Raw genomic sequence first — 16,297 nt, forward strand, 5'->3', positions numbered from 1 at the left:
TTGACCCTAATCCCATTTTTGACTTTCACCCTATACAACTCAATAAACACTTTAAACACCTTTAAAGGCATATAACTACATCTTATACACATTACTACGTCAATCAATAAAACATTCAAGCCTCACACGCATAACACATTAACTACATAGTAGCATTAAATCTAACATAGACTTAACGGACATGTTACGTTGACTTAACGACTCAAGTCAACCGTTAAATAAAAAGTTTGGGATGTTACAATTACGTCCTCCTTAAGAGGATTTCGTCCCCGGAATCTCATCAGAAATGAATAACTCTGGATACTTCTCTTTTATCACGGACTTGGTTTCCGAAGTTAGATTTTCACCATGATTATGCTTCCATTTGATCAACACAAGGTCAATCATTTTCCGGCGTATTTTTTTTTTGCTTTCTTCCAAGTATTGCTACCGGTTCCTCAATCATTCTTTTTTTCGGATCAATGCTCACATCTTCAATAGGATTAACACTCGATTCTTCCGCCAAGCATTTGCTCAAATAAGAAACATGTAATGTGTTGTGAATTCCATCCAATTCTGGAGGCAATTCCAACTTATAAGCAAGATCCTTAATGCGTTTTAATACTTTGAAAGGTCCAATGAAACGTGGACTTAGCTTTCCTTTCTTTCCAAAACGAATCACTCATTTCCATGGGGAAACTTTCAGCATCACCAAATCACCAACTTTAAACTCAATCGGCTTCCTTTTCTTGTCGGCATAAGTCTTTTGTCGTTCTCTTGCTACACGAAGTGCTTCCTTCGCAACATTAACTTTTTCAGCTGAGATTTCAATGATTTCAGGTTCCGTAAACTGTTTTTCACCGGGTTCCATCCAACAACTTGGAGTTCTATATCTCCTACCATAAAGCATTTCAAATGGTAGCATTCCAATGCTTGCATGATAGTTGTTATTATAAGCCAACTCGATCAATTTCTAGTGACCATCCCATTTCCATTCCGGAATCTGCAATTGCTGTAACAAACCGTATGGCTTTTTGTGTTTAGCTTTCTCACGTGCACAAATCAAACATCTTTCAACAAAATGAGCAACTTCTCCCTTGATGTTTGGCCACTAATAGATAGACTTCAAATCTGCATACATCTTTGTAATACCGGGGTGAACCGAATATCTTGACCTATGTGCTTCTTCAAGGATCAACTCTCAGCTACCTTCAAGCAATGGTACCCAAATTCGACCCTTATAGGTTTGCAATCCACGGCTGTTCATTTCCATAACAAGGCTCTTCTTCTTCTTACCGATACTTTCTTTGTCAACATTTTCTTTCAGAAGAGCCTTAGCCTGGGCTTCCTTGATGCACTCAAGCAAACCAGACTTGGCTTGGACAACCATACTCATCAATTTGCAAGAAGAATTCTGCACCTTTCGGCTTAATGCATCTGCAACAACATTAGCTTTACCAGGACGATATTTAATCTCACAGTCATAATCTTTTAGAAGTTCCATCCATCTTCATTGTCTTACATTCATATCCTTTTAAGTGAACACATATTGCAAACTTTTATGATCAGTGTACAATGTACACTTAGTGCTATATAAGTAGTGTCTCCATAGCTTCAATGCAAACACCACAACAGCTAACTCTAAATCATGTGTCGGGTAGTTCTTTTCATGAGGCTTCAACTGACGTGAAACATAAGCAATGACTTTGTACCTTTGCATAAGAACACAACCCAAACCTGAAATAGGAGCATCACTATAGACAACAAGATCATCGGTACCTTCAGGTAAGGCGAGGACAGGAGCTTTACATAACTTTTTCTTTAACATTTGGAAGGCCTTTTTCTTGTGCTTCAGTCCACACATACTTCACTCCTTTCTTTGTCAATTCGGTCATTGATTTAGCTATACGAGAGAAATATTGTATGAACCTTAGATAATAGCCCGCTAAACCAAGAAAACTCTTGATTTTTGTGGGTGTCTTTGGCTGTTCCCAATTGGAGATTGCTTCCGTCTTTGCGGGATCAACTTTAATACCTTCAGATGAGATGACATGCCCGAGAAACTGAACTTCTCGAAGCCAAAATTCACACTTTGAGAACTTTGCATATAACTTTTTCTTCCTAAGGACCTCAAGAACGGCTCTTAAGTGCTCACGGTGCTCAGCTTCAGACTTTGAATAGATAAGAATATCGTCAATGTAGACAATCACAAAATGATCTAAGAATGGACGACATACCTGATTCATCATATCCATAAAAGCAGCAAGAGCATTTGTTAACCCAAATGGCATGACAAGAAACTCAAAGTGCCCATAACGTGTACGAAAAGCTGTCTTGGCTACATTTTCCTTTTTGACTTTTAATTAATGATAGCTGGACTTTTAATTAATGACATCTCATACCTCTTTTCCTTTATGGTCCTTGTCTCTAACCCAATGGGTTAAACTCAATTCATCAAATTTTCTTCCATCACAACACTTCATTTTTAGTCACAACTCTTTACATATACCGCATAATAACGCGTAGTGGATAAAACTCAATCACAACACACTGCACACTAATCAATTGTACAAGTTTGTCAAATTCTGACTGGGAAATCTGCACATTACCTTAGGAGATCGTCTATCGTAGCAACAAAGACATTTATCGACGGAGGAAGCGAGAAATTGAGGAATAAGGCTAATCAACATAAACATAGATTAAGCATCAAACATAACATAAGCCTTAACCTACACTCTCACTCATCCCAACCCGTCCTAAAAGCATTTCATCATAAAGCTAAAGCATAGCTACTTAAGCCTATCATTTCTCATGCGGTTTAAGTCCAAAATCCTAAGGTTTTGGTCGAATTTTGGTTCACTTAAACCATTTCTCTGATACCAACTTGTAACACCTGTCATTTAAAAACCTAGATTTTCAAAAAATTTCGCCTAACGGCGTTTAATAACAACGGAAAAGGATCTCGTATAAAGTTGCATATCCGTAACCGGATGAAACATTTGAAAACATTTGGTGATACTATATGCATCATCGAAAAAATAAAAGAAAATCCAAGTCTTGGCACCAACATAAATGCCAAGCATTATTACATAGTCTTTAATCATAATATCGTAAATGAAGTAATCAAACAAAAGGCTAAGGGTAGCTTAAGCATAAAGAACATAAATGCTATCGTCTTTAATGTCTCTACCCATGTTCACCAAGTTATCCTTTCTTTAGCTCCAAACTCATCTAATCTGATGGCACAACATTTTCAAAGAGCAAGTGTTAGCTAATAAATTAGCTAAGTAAGAATAACATATTTGAAAACATTTGCCAATTAGATATATTAACAAAAGCATATCATCGTTATATGTTAATATCACATGAGCATCATAAACATCATAAACATAAGAAACCCATGAACATCATAAGCATCATATAGCATAACACATCAGGAATTCATCATAGTCCTAAATGTGCCTATCATCATAAAGCTTTACTTTTCATCTTTCTTTACTTTCTTTATTTCTTTACTTTTCTTTTGCCTAGACGTAGGCTATGTGACATAAGCCACACATACTTAGGGATGTGGGGTTGTGTGTAGGCGGTCATAGACCATACAGGGAGTCCTCACACCCGACATGATGGGTAACCAATAAGGGGTCCATCGGCGTCGTTAAGGAAAGACAAAGTAATTTCCAACTGAATAAACCGTTTATGCCTTTACGCATTGGTGGTTAGTCACTGCACCCGGAATAAACAAACATAACTATGCCACAAGGAGCAACTCAAGTGACCACGTATGCATTAGCTTTACAACTAGCACGGGTTAAGCTTAACACAACTTTACATATGCTCGAGACTTTTTTATTACATTAGTTTAGGCTACACTTTCACCTAAACTAATCACTTTTATCTTTACTTTATATTAACGTAGGCTACACTTTCATCTAAGTTAATCACATATCATCTTTACTTTAGGGCCCTTAACGTGCAGGTGAACATAGCAATCCTAATCAAAGGACTAGTGACTAGGTGATAAAGGCACACATGTAATCATATCATAAACATGTCACCATAATGTGTTCACATATCAAAAGCATAACATTATATCATGATCATTTAGCTTAAGCATAATATCGTATCATGACCATATAACATAACATGGCATCATATCATATTCACATTTCATATGCATATCTTCATTCCATAATATGGGAACTTAACTTATGCCTTTGCAACCTGCATATACATGCCATTCATCATAGAAAGGTAAGCATCATATCCCATATCAACCTCCCATAATCCCTTTTACTTTACTTTTAATCATACATAAATGTTTGGAAGGTTTTACTTATGAAAAACGTGTTTTGTTGTACCACCAGGTGACAAAAAATGTTTTGTTACCTTGGTACAGCTTATGAACCTGTTATGAACTGATTATCGTGCTTGCTAAGTGCTCCCGACTACCTATAATGAAGCACGAATAATCTAAGCATCGAATGACAAAACTCAGCAAAAATACACTAGGTGTGTCGCACTTAGATGATGGGTGCGCCGCACCCCCAATGACTACCACTAGGTGTGCCACACCAGAACACAGCACCTCCTCTCGGGAATAGTGAGTGCACCGCATCTCCCACATGGGTACATTGCACCTACTGCTGGACGGGAAAAACCCACTGTTTATCAATCCTAAACGAATTCCAATCCAATCCACACCCCATGAATGACCAATAAACATAAAAATGGCCTATTTCAAGCCTATTTGCTGCTATGAAAACATCAATTGATTCAAGGCTTGATTTCAAACATTATGGTGATATTTAGTCACCCGAAAAAGACGTTTAATCATTAAGAAAACACCATTAATCCAACCGAAACCCTAAAACTCAAAAGGAATTGGTATGAATGAATCCATGAGTCATAAATCAATGGAAAAATACTCACTATACCTGAAGATGACAAAAGGGGATGCAAATCTTAATCAAAACACTCTCGAATCAACCAAACGACAATGAAATCGATCAAGGAATTGATTATGGTAAAGGGTGGTGGTTAGGGCTCAAAGAGAAAAGGATATTATGAATGATTAGAAACTAGAGACCTGCTCTTTGACCCTAATCCCATTTTTGACTTTCACTCTATGTCAAACCTCGTCCCTAAGCTTCCAAACGTCACATTATTAGCCCAAAGCACCTATAGGAACTATATACAACTCAATAAACACTTTAAACACCTCTAAACGCATATAACTACATCTTATACACATTACTACGTCAATCAATAAGACATTCAAGTCTCACACGCATAACACATTAACTACATAATAGCATTAAATCTAACATAGACTTAATGGACACGTTACATTGACTTAATGACTCAAGTCAACCGTTAAATAAAAAGTTTGGGATGTTACTACAGGTTTTCTCCGGGTTTATCCAAAGGTCGAATAAACTACTATGTTTGATTGTAGGGTTTTTATATACTACGTATGGTGTATATGTGATGAATGTGTCGTATGACTTCCTCCTCTATTTATATAGTGGGTAAATAACTTGGAGAGGAGGGTAAGAGAATTTGGGAAAATCTCTTCCTACTTTGTGAATATCTTGTTTCTTTCATGAGGAGATTTGTGGTAATCTTGTTACCAAACCGTGTCCGAGTTAGTCGAAGTTGATACATATGCTTTATTCGAATAATCATTGAAAAGATCTATATCTGGCGTTCTTGACATATCTTCTCTTGGAGCTTGGTAATTGATATCTTTGGCTTCGAGTTTAACTGTTCCGGACGGTGGCCGAGCTCCGTAATGGCTAAGTAGTTCTTTCTATACGAAGTTGACTGCTTCTGCTTCGGATACGGAGCTAGAGCTCCATATAGGGTATATCAGCAGATGGAAAATAAAAATAAGCAAAAAACTAATATGTAACCCATAGTTGAAACTCTGAGCAGTATGCGATATGACAAGATCCTGAATAGTGGTTCGAGGAGTATCGTGGAAGGATAGTAACTCGTTATGCAGGCTAGTTACTATTCATTATTCAATCTCTATTAATAAAGTATATAATATAATACATTGTAGATTAATGATGAGGTTTTCGGTTTGAGGTATCATAGGTCGAATCCATCGTTTTTAAAAATCGTTGAAGATATCACTGTCAAATTCCCAAGATTTTGGGATGCAGTGAATGCGGCTGGTAGAAGAAATTTTGCCAATTCAAAAGTGCACATGCGCTACGACAACTAGCGTGCCATAACATACCAAATATTTATGATGAAGGTTTGTCGTTCTATACTAGGAGTGCTCATGAATGTTTATAGTTATTTTACAATGCAATACTTCATATATATATATATAGTGAAAAGTATCTACGTTTTCCAACTAGCCACGATGTTCCACGTTTATATCAGGCGCACGAAGCTAAACATCATTTTCTTCGCATTATCCATAGAACATGGAGAAATTTTCCAACTAGTTTACGTGGGCAATACCATAAGGGTGATCATAAACACCCGAAAATCATTCTTGAAGTCGTGGTGTAACATCCGTGACTTTTGATCTTATTTGACTTGCAAGTAAATGTAATTAAGTGTAAGTGACTTTCATGAATAAATGAGAATTCTCAAGCGTTTTGTCAAGTTTTAGCGTGACGTTAAGTATAATTACATTTACGGGTTCATTTTGGCGTTTAATTGATTAACGAATAGCTATTGGTCGGATTTAGCGGAGCGGAAGTGATTAGCGTCCATTTTGTGATAAAAACCCTATCGAAAGGCCTCATTTCTATGTCTTAAATGAGTTAATATTCCAGAAGTATCGGTACTTAATGAATCGTATGTTTACGCAGGTTCACAGAAGATGCGAGAGAGGGTAAATGGCATCAAGTAACTCAAGATAAAGGCCTATGAAGTTACAAGACACAAGGAGGTGATTCGGGAGCCAAACAAAGAGGTACGAAAAGCAGCAGCAGCTGCCAGCGTCGCTGGCCCAAACCCAGCGCCGCTGGGTAACCCAGACCAGAAACCGACTTCAGCTCCTATTTAAGTCAAACTAACCCTCAAAACCCAAAGAGATAGCCGATTCAGCAGCCCTAGCCGACCATATTCAACCCTAGGTCGACTTTGCAGATTCCAAGGAGATTTTGGAGCTTCTAACATTTTCTGATCTTCATCCTCAACCTATATCTACTCTTTTATTTTACTTTCAGTTGGTAAACAATCTCTTTCATCTTTTTAAACTTTGTTATTCCTATAATAAAGTCAGGCTAGTAGGCTGAATACTTGTTTGGATCGATGTGATCATGAAGACGCTTATTGTTTTACTTTATTTGTTAAAATCTGTTGGAGTGTGTTTTACTGTTTATCGTAGATCCATGTTTTAGTAGTTCTTCATATTTTTATCGGTTCTATATCTGCATGTATTGATTTAATTCTGATGATCGGTCTATAATCATACACTAGGATTAATACATAAGGATGGAAAACAACTAATCGGTCTGTAACTAGATGTAAAAGGTGATTCACTTGTACCCGAGGGATTCAGAACTGTAGTAATTAGAATGAATAGAACATGATGCTTAAGAATGTCAGACGCGATCCTTTGAATTGGAAATGAGCATTGTGGTCACCGGAGATAATTACTATCTGGTCATGGCTTAAGAGTCGGATAACTAAAAGATGAATTAGTAACACAAACTTTAGGTCATTAATGCATAAACAATGAATCTAACGAGAATTTGTTTATAGGGTAGTGTGAGTCTAGCGACAACACTAGTTAATTAAGCAAAGTGAATTTAACGAGAATCTAGGCCGTGATTAAGTTTTCAACAGACTAGCAAATGAGTAGAATAGTATTTGGTCATACCATAAGATCGGAGATGTCAAACAAGTATTTTAATTTAATTATTGTTATTTGCTTTTTCAAACCATTTTCAGACTAAGCCTCTCGCAGAATAAGCGGTTGCGGCTTCTATTTACTTTTATTTGCATTAGTTTAATAGGAAATCGTGATAACCCTACAACCGCTTGAATTACACGTAATACTAGATTAGGTAAAGCAACGCGTTCCTGCGAACGATTCTGTTCTTATCACTAAACTATACTATATCTAATCGGGTCCCCTGTCCGTTAAGGTGTATGTGTTTTTGAGATATTAACTTGTACAACATTTTTATAAGTTTAAACACTAGAAAGAAAACCACCATCAGGAAGTCTCATTTTTGGGCCCTTAGGCCGGCCTCCCACTCAACACACAAATCGATCACACATTCATTTCCTTACCCACTTGTTATGGGTGAAATTTCAAGTGCCAATATCTTGAAGGTCCAAGATCTTGACGTCTCAGGATCTTAACGTAGTTGAATATTCTGATTACTTATTAATATCTTATTAACGGTATATTTCGAATGGTATTACTATTTCCAAATGAGCTAAGTATGCAGATTCCAAAATGTTCGAGGTAAAGCTTGGAAAGATACCTCTAACGGTATGATATATATTTCGCACATGTTACAACTCCTCAACACGCAAGAAAGACTTAGTCCACCAACATAATCGGACTTCAAGTTGATTTCAGAATATCTTCAACGGCCACAATATTAGTCAAGATATGCTCCAACATTCACTTATAAAGACCCAGAAGATCCCTACAACTTCGGATAGTTAGTTAGGTCTTAGGTCTATATAAACGAATGGGGCTGATCGATAATAGGTATCTAATCTTTTGTTTACTTACTGCTCACAACACTGGTATTCACACACTACTCTCGTTACTCTCTTATTTATTCTCACACTTAGAAATATCGATTAACCAAATTCAACCTTTGTAATCATTTTAAACACAACTAATAAGAGAACAAAGGCAGGGACGATTATTTCCTCCCATGGTTTTTATGTCAGCAATCCTTAAAGGATTAAGGGCTTTTTCTCATGAACAAATCTCGGTATTCTTTGCTCCTTATTCGTTACTTATATCGCATCATATATCTAATATTTACTTTAATCTTGCTTATTGTTATATTTATCATATAATTAGCATTACATTCTGTTTTTTATCAATAGTTTGCGAATATCTTTGACCTCCATCTCTGGTTTAAGTCGACATAATCTTTGATAAACATCTTTTATTTAACGCATCTTTGAAACTCAACATATTTTACAAGCCTTTAACCTCACGAACGAAAGTTTGGTTACATTATTCCAAGTATTCATCGTAGATTATCTTAGGTAATTTTTAACAAAAACAATTGGCGCCCACCGTGGGGCGAAAGGTGCTTTCAATTAATTAAAGATCTCTTTGATTTTAATTAAACCGATTTTGGTGATGCATATAACAAAATCAAGAAAATCATGTTTTTTGTTTGATGCATACAATAAAAAACGTGATTTTTTCGATTTTGATGAATCAATGTGTTGTTAAACACTTAAATAATGATAATTAGTTATGCACTGTGTTAGTTTTATGGACTTTAATGCATCAAAATGATGTTTTTAAATGTTTACACCGTTCTTATGTTAAGAGTGTTCCTATCGTATGTTATATGTATGTATGTATATGATATAAAAGAGATATTTTATGATTAAAACTATTTTTTTAAGTATAGTTGATTAGGTATTAGTATATGTAAACAAACATAAACAAACAAATATTCACGAACATAAATGAACGATGTTCACGACGATTGTTCACGAACAGATTATCAAGCGTTCATGAAAATAAATGAACGAAAGAGAGCTTTGTTCATGTTCGTTCATTTAACTAAACGAATAAATTTTTGTGTTAATGTTCGCTCATTTAACTAACGAACGAATACGAACGAACTTCCAGCCAAACGGTTCGTAAACTATTTATAAACTGTTTAGTTCAATTACAGTGAACACTCCCACCCCACACAAAAATTTAAATAATGGTGGTCCAATATTCATTCATATATAATAAATTGACGCCATTCATCTTTTACTTATCATCGCTTTTCATTTCTACGAACATAATATATTATGAATTGTGGATAAATTATTCTGGTTAGTAGTCCACTTGACATTAAAGTTTATGTAACATGACAAAATATTCATATTTGTTTGATGTAAAGAGACACTTTTGACTTCGAGTCCAATTAAGTGGAGTCCAAGTTAGTTTTTGCCTACTTTGAGTTACGTTATACCACTTCGTATTATCATGTAACTAGTCTTTAATCTGGTATGAACATACGGACAAAATATAATGACGATATATAACCATTTTTTCTAATTATTTGAGTTTTCTCTCAAAAAGTATTTGGTAATTATTGCATGAGTGCTACTGATTGTAAAAGATGGTGTCATGAGTAACCTAGTTACATTTGAAGAAAAAAAAAATCATCTTCTGTTGAGATCGGCCTCGGAAATATTATCAGACGGATTCTGGCCGTTCCTAAAATCGGCCTCGGAAATATTTAACGACGGATTTTGGGACAGACATAAATTTTACCGACGGATTTACGACAGACATATTTAACGACGGATTTGGGACGGTTTAATTAGCGACAGATTTGGGACGGTTTAATTGGCAACGGACTATTTTAACGACAGATTTGCGACGGGCTTTTTTCCGACGGATGAATTTGCGACAGATTATTATTTAGGGATATTGGATTACCGACGGATATTTCCGTCCCTAATCCGTCACTAAAAATTTTTTCAAAAAAAAATATATATATAAATACAGTATACAATACTGTAATGTAGAAACAATTACATTTATAAAGGAAATCAAATATGAACCAAATATAAAAATCAAATATACGAAACAAGAAGTTTAAAGAAATATAACTTTCCAATTAACAAATGCTACTATCATTATACACGTCCAAATTCCATTACATAGATAAAAAAAAAATCAAATAACAAATATAATAAAAATGTAAATAAGTATCATAGATCTAAAAAAAAATGGAAGAAGTAGAATACAGAGAAGGAAAAAAGTAGATCTCTTTGGCAACAATGAAGATCCATAGATGCCAACTCGTTTTCTTGTTTATCCAATAGAGTGTTATTCGGTCATGGGTATTAGATCCGCACCAAAGTAACAAAAACTTTTAGATCTATAGCAAAATAAATATAATTAGATCTAACCAAGAAATAAATCAAAATGTATAATAGATATTGGGAAACAAGATCTGATAGACTTGTAAATATATATATAGAGATGGAATAAAAATTCGTATTCAAGAACTTACCTTGTAAATACATACCTTGTAACATAAACTCATGTGCTGCCACCACCATTTCTCTAATGTGTATTTCTATTCTCTACCCTTTATTCATTTAATAAATAGAATGATATTAGATAAACTTTGGTGGTGGTGGTGGGTTGTATATTGATCAGGGGAAAGAGGGGTTGGTTTGTTTTTGTTAAAAGTGATTGTGAGCCGTAGGATTAAATTTTGGAGTTGATGTACTTGCCACTTGATTATGATCCGTGTGAAGGGTTTTCATTGGTTGAGGGTTGAGTAATACAAATAGTAATATTCCTAATAATATAGTCGATAGTTATTGTAAGTTTGTAACAATAGTCAATAGTTATCTATATTTTTTTATAAAAATTATTATACCCTTCATTTTTAAAAATAGTTACACAATAGTTATATGTGGAATTATTAAATTACCCTTAATAAACATCCACTACGAAATAGTTTTTATAAAATACCAAATTTGCACTTAATCAATTAATTTACACTTTAAACCTTTATTTTAATAATTAACACTTTAAGACCTTTTTATCTAAAAATAATCACTATCATAATAAATCAATTTACACCACTTGACACCGCCACCACCACCAATAGTATCATCTTTAAATCTTGATCCTTGATTTTCATCTAAGAGTCAAAAAATTACCCTAACATGACAAGAGTAACTTTTAGTTTTTATTTATTAAAAATATGTTTTCAACAAAAAAAACATAAATGTTGATTCCTAAATACAACTATATCACTAAATAGGTACTTATATGTGAATATAGATGCTCGTATACTCGAGAAAACGCAAAATCGCATACTGGTCCGTCCCTAATCCTTCGCTATTAGGGACGGATTAGGGACGCGCAATTACTTTTTTATTTTAAAAAATACATTTTCGAAAAGAGGTCATAAACTTTCATTCCTAAATACAACTATATCACTAAATAAACATATTAAAAAAAATAAAAAGTGTAGAAACCCACACATCCTTGTGAGTTTATCTACAAACACTTACGTTCGAGTATAAAACTACATATACGTGCGCTAAGTTAAAGGTGTAGACGCATCAAACAAAGCGAACAATTATGTATATATGGTACCATTAGGACTCAATATATATAAGAACACTTAATACATACTTATATGTGAATATAGATGCTCGTATGCTCTAGAAAACGCAAAATCGCATACTGGTCCGTCCCTAATCCGTCGCAATTAGGGACGGCTAATTATTTTTTTATTTTAAAAAATACATTTTCGACAAGAGGTCATAAACTTTCATTCCTAAATACAACTATATCACTAAATAAACATATTAAAAAAAATAAAAAGTGTAGAAACTCACACATCCTTGCGAGTTTATCTACAAACACTTACGTTCGAGTTTAAAACTACATATATGTGCCCTAGGTTAAAGGTGTAGATGCATCAAACAAAGCGGACAATTGTGTTTATATGGTACCAATAGGACTCCATATATATAAAAACACCTAATACATACTTATATGTGAATATAGATGCTCGTATGCTCGAGAAAACGCAAAATCGCATACTGGTCCGTCCCTAATCCGTCGCTATTAGGGACGGATTAGGGACGGCCAATTATTTTTTTATTTTTAAAAAAACATTTTCGACAAGAGGTCATAAACTTTCATTCCTAAATACAACTATATCACTAAATAAACATATTAAAAAAATAAAAAGTGTAGAAACTCACACATCCTTGTGAGTTTATCTACAAACACTTACGTTCGAGTATAAACTACATATACGTGCGCTAAGTTAAAGGTGTAGACGCATCAAACAAAGCGGACAATTGTGTATATATGGTACCATTAGGACTCCATATATATATATAAACACTTAATACGTACTTATATGTGAATATAGATGCTTGTATGCTCGAGAAAACGCAAATCGCATACGGGTCCGTCCCTAATCCGTCGCTATTAGGGATGGATTATGGACGACCAATTATTTTTTTATTTTAAAAAATACATTTTCGACAAGAGGTCATAAACTTTCATTCCTAATTACAACTATATCACTAAATAAACATATTAAAATAAAAATAAAAAGTGTAGAAACTCACACATCCTTGCGAGTTTATCTATAAACACTTACGTTCGAGTATAAAACTACATATATGTGCCCTAGGTTAAAGGTGTAGATGCATCAAACAAAGCGGACAATTGTGTTTATATGGTACCAATAGGACTCCATATATATATAAAAACACTTAATACGTACTTATATGTGAATATAGATGCTCGTATGCTCGAGAAAACGCAAAATCGCATACTGGTCTATCCCTAATCCGTCGCTATTAGGGACGGCCAATTATTTTATTATTTTTAAAAAAACATTTTCGACAAGAGGTCATAAACTTTCATTCCTAAATACAACTATATCACTAAATAAACATATTAAAAAAATAAAAAGTGTAGAAACTCACACATCCTTGCGAGTTTATCTACAAACACTTATGTTCAAGTATAAACTACATATACACTGACTCGGTTGAACATGTGAACGCCACAAACAAATCGTCCATTGGTGCGTAGATCGTAACATTAGAAATCTAAATGTATAAATACATTTTATCGTTACTTGTATATGCAAATCATTACTCTTATAGTCGAAAAAATAAAAAAAGGTATATTTGGTCTGTCGCAAATCCGTCCATAATAGCGACGGATTAGGGACGTAAAGATTTAAGTCCGCCATAAATCCGTCGTTAAAAAAATAGATTTGGTCCGTCCCTAATAGCGACGGATTAGGGACGGCAAGTTGAAGTCCGTCGTAATTCCGTCCCTAATGGTGACGGATTTCCGACGGTCCTAATCCGTCCCTGATACCGACGGATTAGGGATGGCAAGTTGAAGTTCGTTGTAATTTCGTCCCTAATAGCGACGGATTTCCGACGGTTTATATATCTGTCGGTAATCTGTCCCTAATCCGTCGTAAATGTTTTTGTATGATTTTTATTGGTTGTTTGTCTGAAATCCGTAGGAAAGCTGTCGGTAATTTGGGACGGAATTTTTTTCCGTCGGAAATCTGTCAGTAATATCAGTTTTTCTTGTAGTGAATGAAAATCGTTATGGATCAAAAAAATCTTTGTGCATTAATTTACATATTTCTGCTTTATTAATCGTTATATAATAGTTTTATCATGATTTAATTGTCAAAATTTTATGTTATTTATCTTATTTTAATACTTATTTTATAATAACTAACCACTCAATATGTTAATTTAATACACTGTAAATAAATATAGTCTCCCAGTTATATAAAATCTTCCAAAAAAAATTAAAAATGGTTTCAAATAGTTATTTTGAACAAAAAATTCTTCCCAGTTAATTACAATCGTAAAGTTTGATATCCTAGAGTGAATATAATCTCTAAAGTTATTGAATAATTTTAGCTATTTTGACATATTTTGTGTTTCAACAGATATTGGAGAAATACTCACCACAGCTGAAATTTTCATGTATGATGTGTGGACCATTTTTAGGGGATAGAACATCTTGAATTTTAATTTCTGCTCAATTATATTCCCAACTTGTATAGATCATGTGGCAGAGGAGAATATGACCACACAAATACACAATGAAGTTCCAATCCATCATATATATGGCCACCAAAATTCTATGATACGGACTTATTTAATTTTAGGGACACTTTGTACAACTTTTAACATATGTATGAACTCAATATGATTTTAGTGGGCCAATTAATTAATTAAGCTTTTACGAATTTACATTCGAGTTTGTTTATGAAAAATCGATACACCAAGCTTCATAGCAAGACGATTATTTTAGGTATCTATCTATAAATAAACTAAAACAGGATTGTAGCATATTTTGATCGACAAGTTGCGTCGTATTGAAACGACAAGTGTTTTTTTAATTATATTTATTAAACAGTAATCTATTTAATAATATTCATATATCCGTATTATAATAAGATTTCTATAATAACAAATTTATTATTTTATTAATAAAAAATATGAAACATATAAAATGAAAATTAAATATAATTTGTAACGAATGCTAGATATTCTAATATTCCTCCTTTTTTTTAGTTAAGTAAATCTTTTACCTCAAGATTATAATGATCAACTATTTACTTACGAATTGGTCTAGTTTCATTAACTAACTTACATAGCAACACCTATTATTGTTATTTACTATTATTATTATTTAATGTTTTTTTATAAATAAAGAACAACAACAACAACAAGGTACCCAATCTCGACATAAGCCGGGCTATGGGGGAGGTATGATGTAGACAAACCTTATCCTTACTCAAAGGTAGAGAGCCTGCTTCCAGATCCACCGGAGTGGAAGGGACCTCCGGCCCAAAAGTGAAAAATAAGGTTAGATCCACCGGGGTGGAAGCCTTAACCGGATAGGGATAATCTCAATCTCAAACTCTCAATCTCAATCCCACTCTTCAGATCACAAATTCAGATCTTAGATCTAGAAATTTGTTACCGTTAGGGAGAGGAAGAGGTTAGAGAGAAAGAAGAGAGAGATTATTATATTATTTTTTTAAATAAATTAGTAAATATAGTTATGTCTTTTAAATAAAGACATAACTTTATTTATTAATTTATTTGTAAAGTTACTTTCGATTCAGACGTGATAGAGATAATTTTAATCAGTGATTTGTTAGACCCCAATCCCATCCTCATAGAAAATATCTTGAGATGAGAAAGCCAAGACTCAAACCTGAGATCTTGGGAAAAACTCTCACCTGAGCCCCACATAGTGAATTTAAAAGATACCCTTGACCAACCCACTTATAAATTCAAGCAATCATATTTAATACAATTTAAAATTTAATAGATTTTCTTTTTAGCTGACAATTTAAATTTGAAAAGTGACTCGAGTTTTAAGGTCAAAGACATTATAAATAGGTCACTAATCCCGTCGATTTACAATTTTAATTACAATTTAATGGTAACCTAGGTTAAGTAAAGGGACTATTTGTCGTCACCATAATCTCATCATAAAAACAAGTATTGGAATTATTAACATCCTCGATAAGGAAAACGTAGGTTAACAATCAACGAACATTATTAATTAAATAACTCTTCAAACTATGGTTGGAGG

At 33.9% G+C, this 16,297-nt stretch overlaps 1 long non-coding RNA gene across 1 annotated transcript; it reads right to left on the bottom strand.

Moving 5' to 3' along the window:
* Window positions 1-10,755: 10,755 nt before the first annotated feature.
* LOC122598599 lies at window positions 10,756-11,297 on the bottom strand. Its single transcript, XR_006323661.1, has 2 exons — window positions 11,178-11,297; window positions 10,756-11,042 (listed from the first exon to the last, which is right to left on the bottom strand). It is a non-coding gene; the product is annotated as an uncharacterized LOC122598599 (long non-coding RNA).
* Window positions 11,298-16,297: the final 5,000 nt, after the last annotated feature.

This window comes from Erigeron canadensis, chromosome 4 (assembly GCF_010389155.1).
Source record: "Erigeron canadensis isolate Cc75 chromosome 4, C_canadensis_v1, whole genome shotgun sequence".
NCBI lineage: Eukaryota > Viridiplantae > Streptophyta > Magnoliopsida > Asterales > Asteraceae > Erigeron > Erigeron canadensis.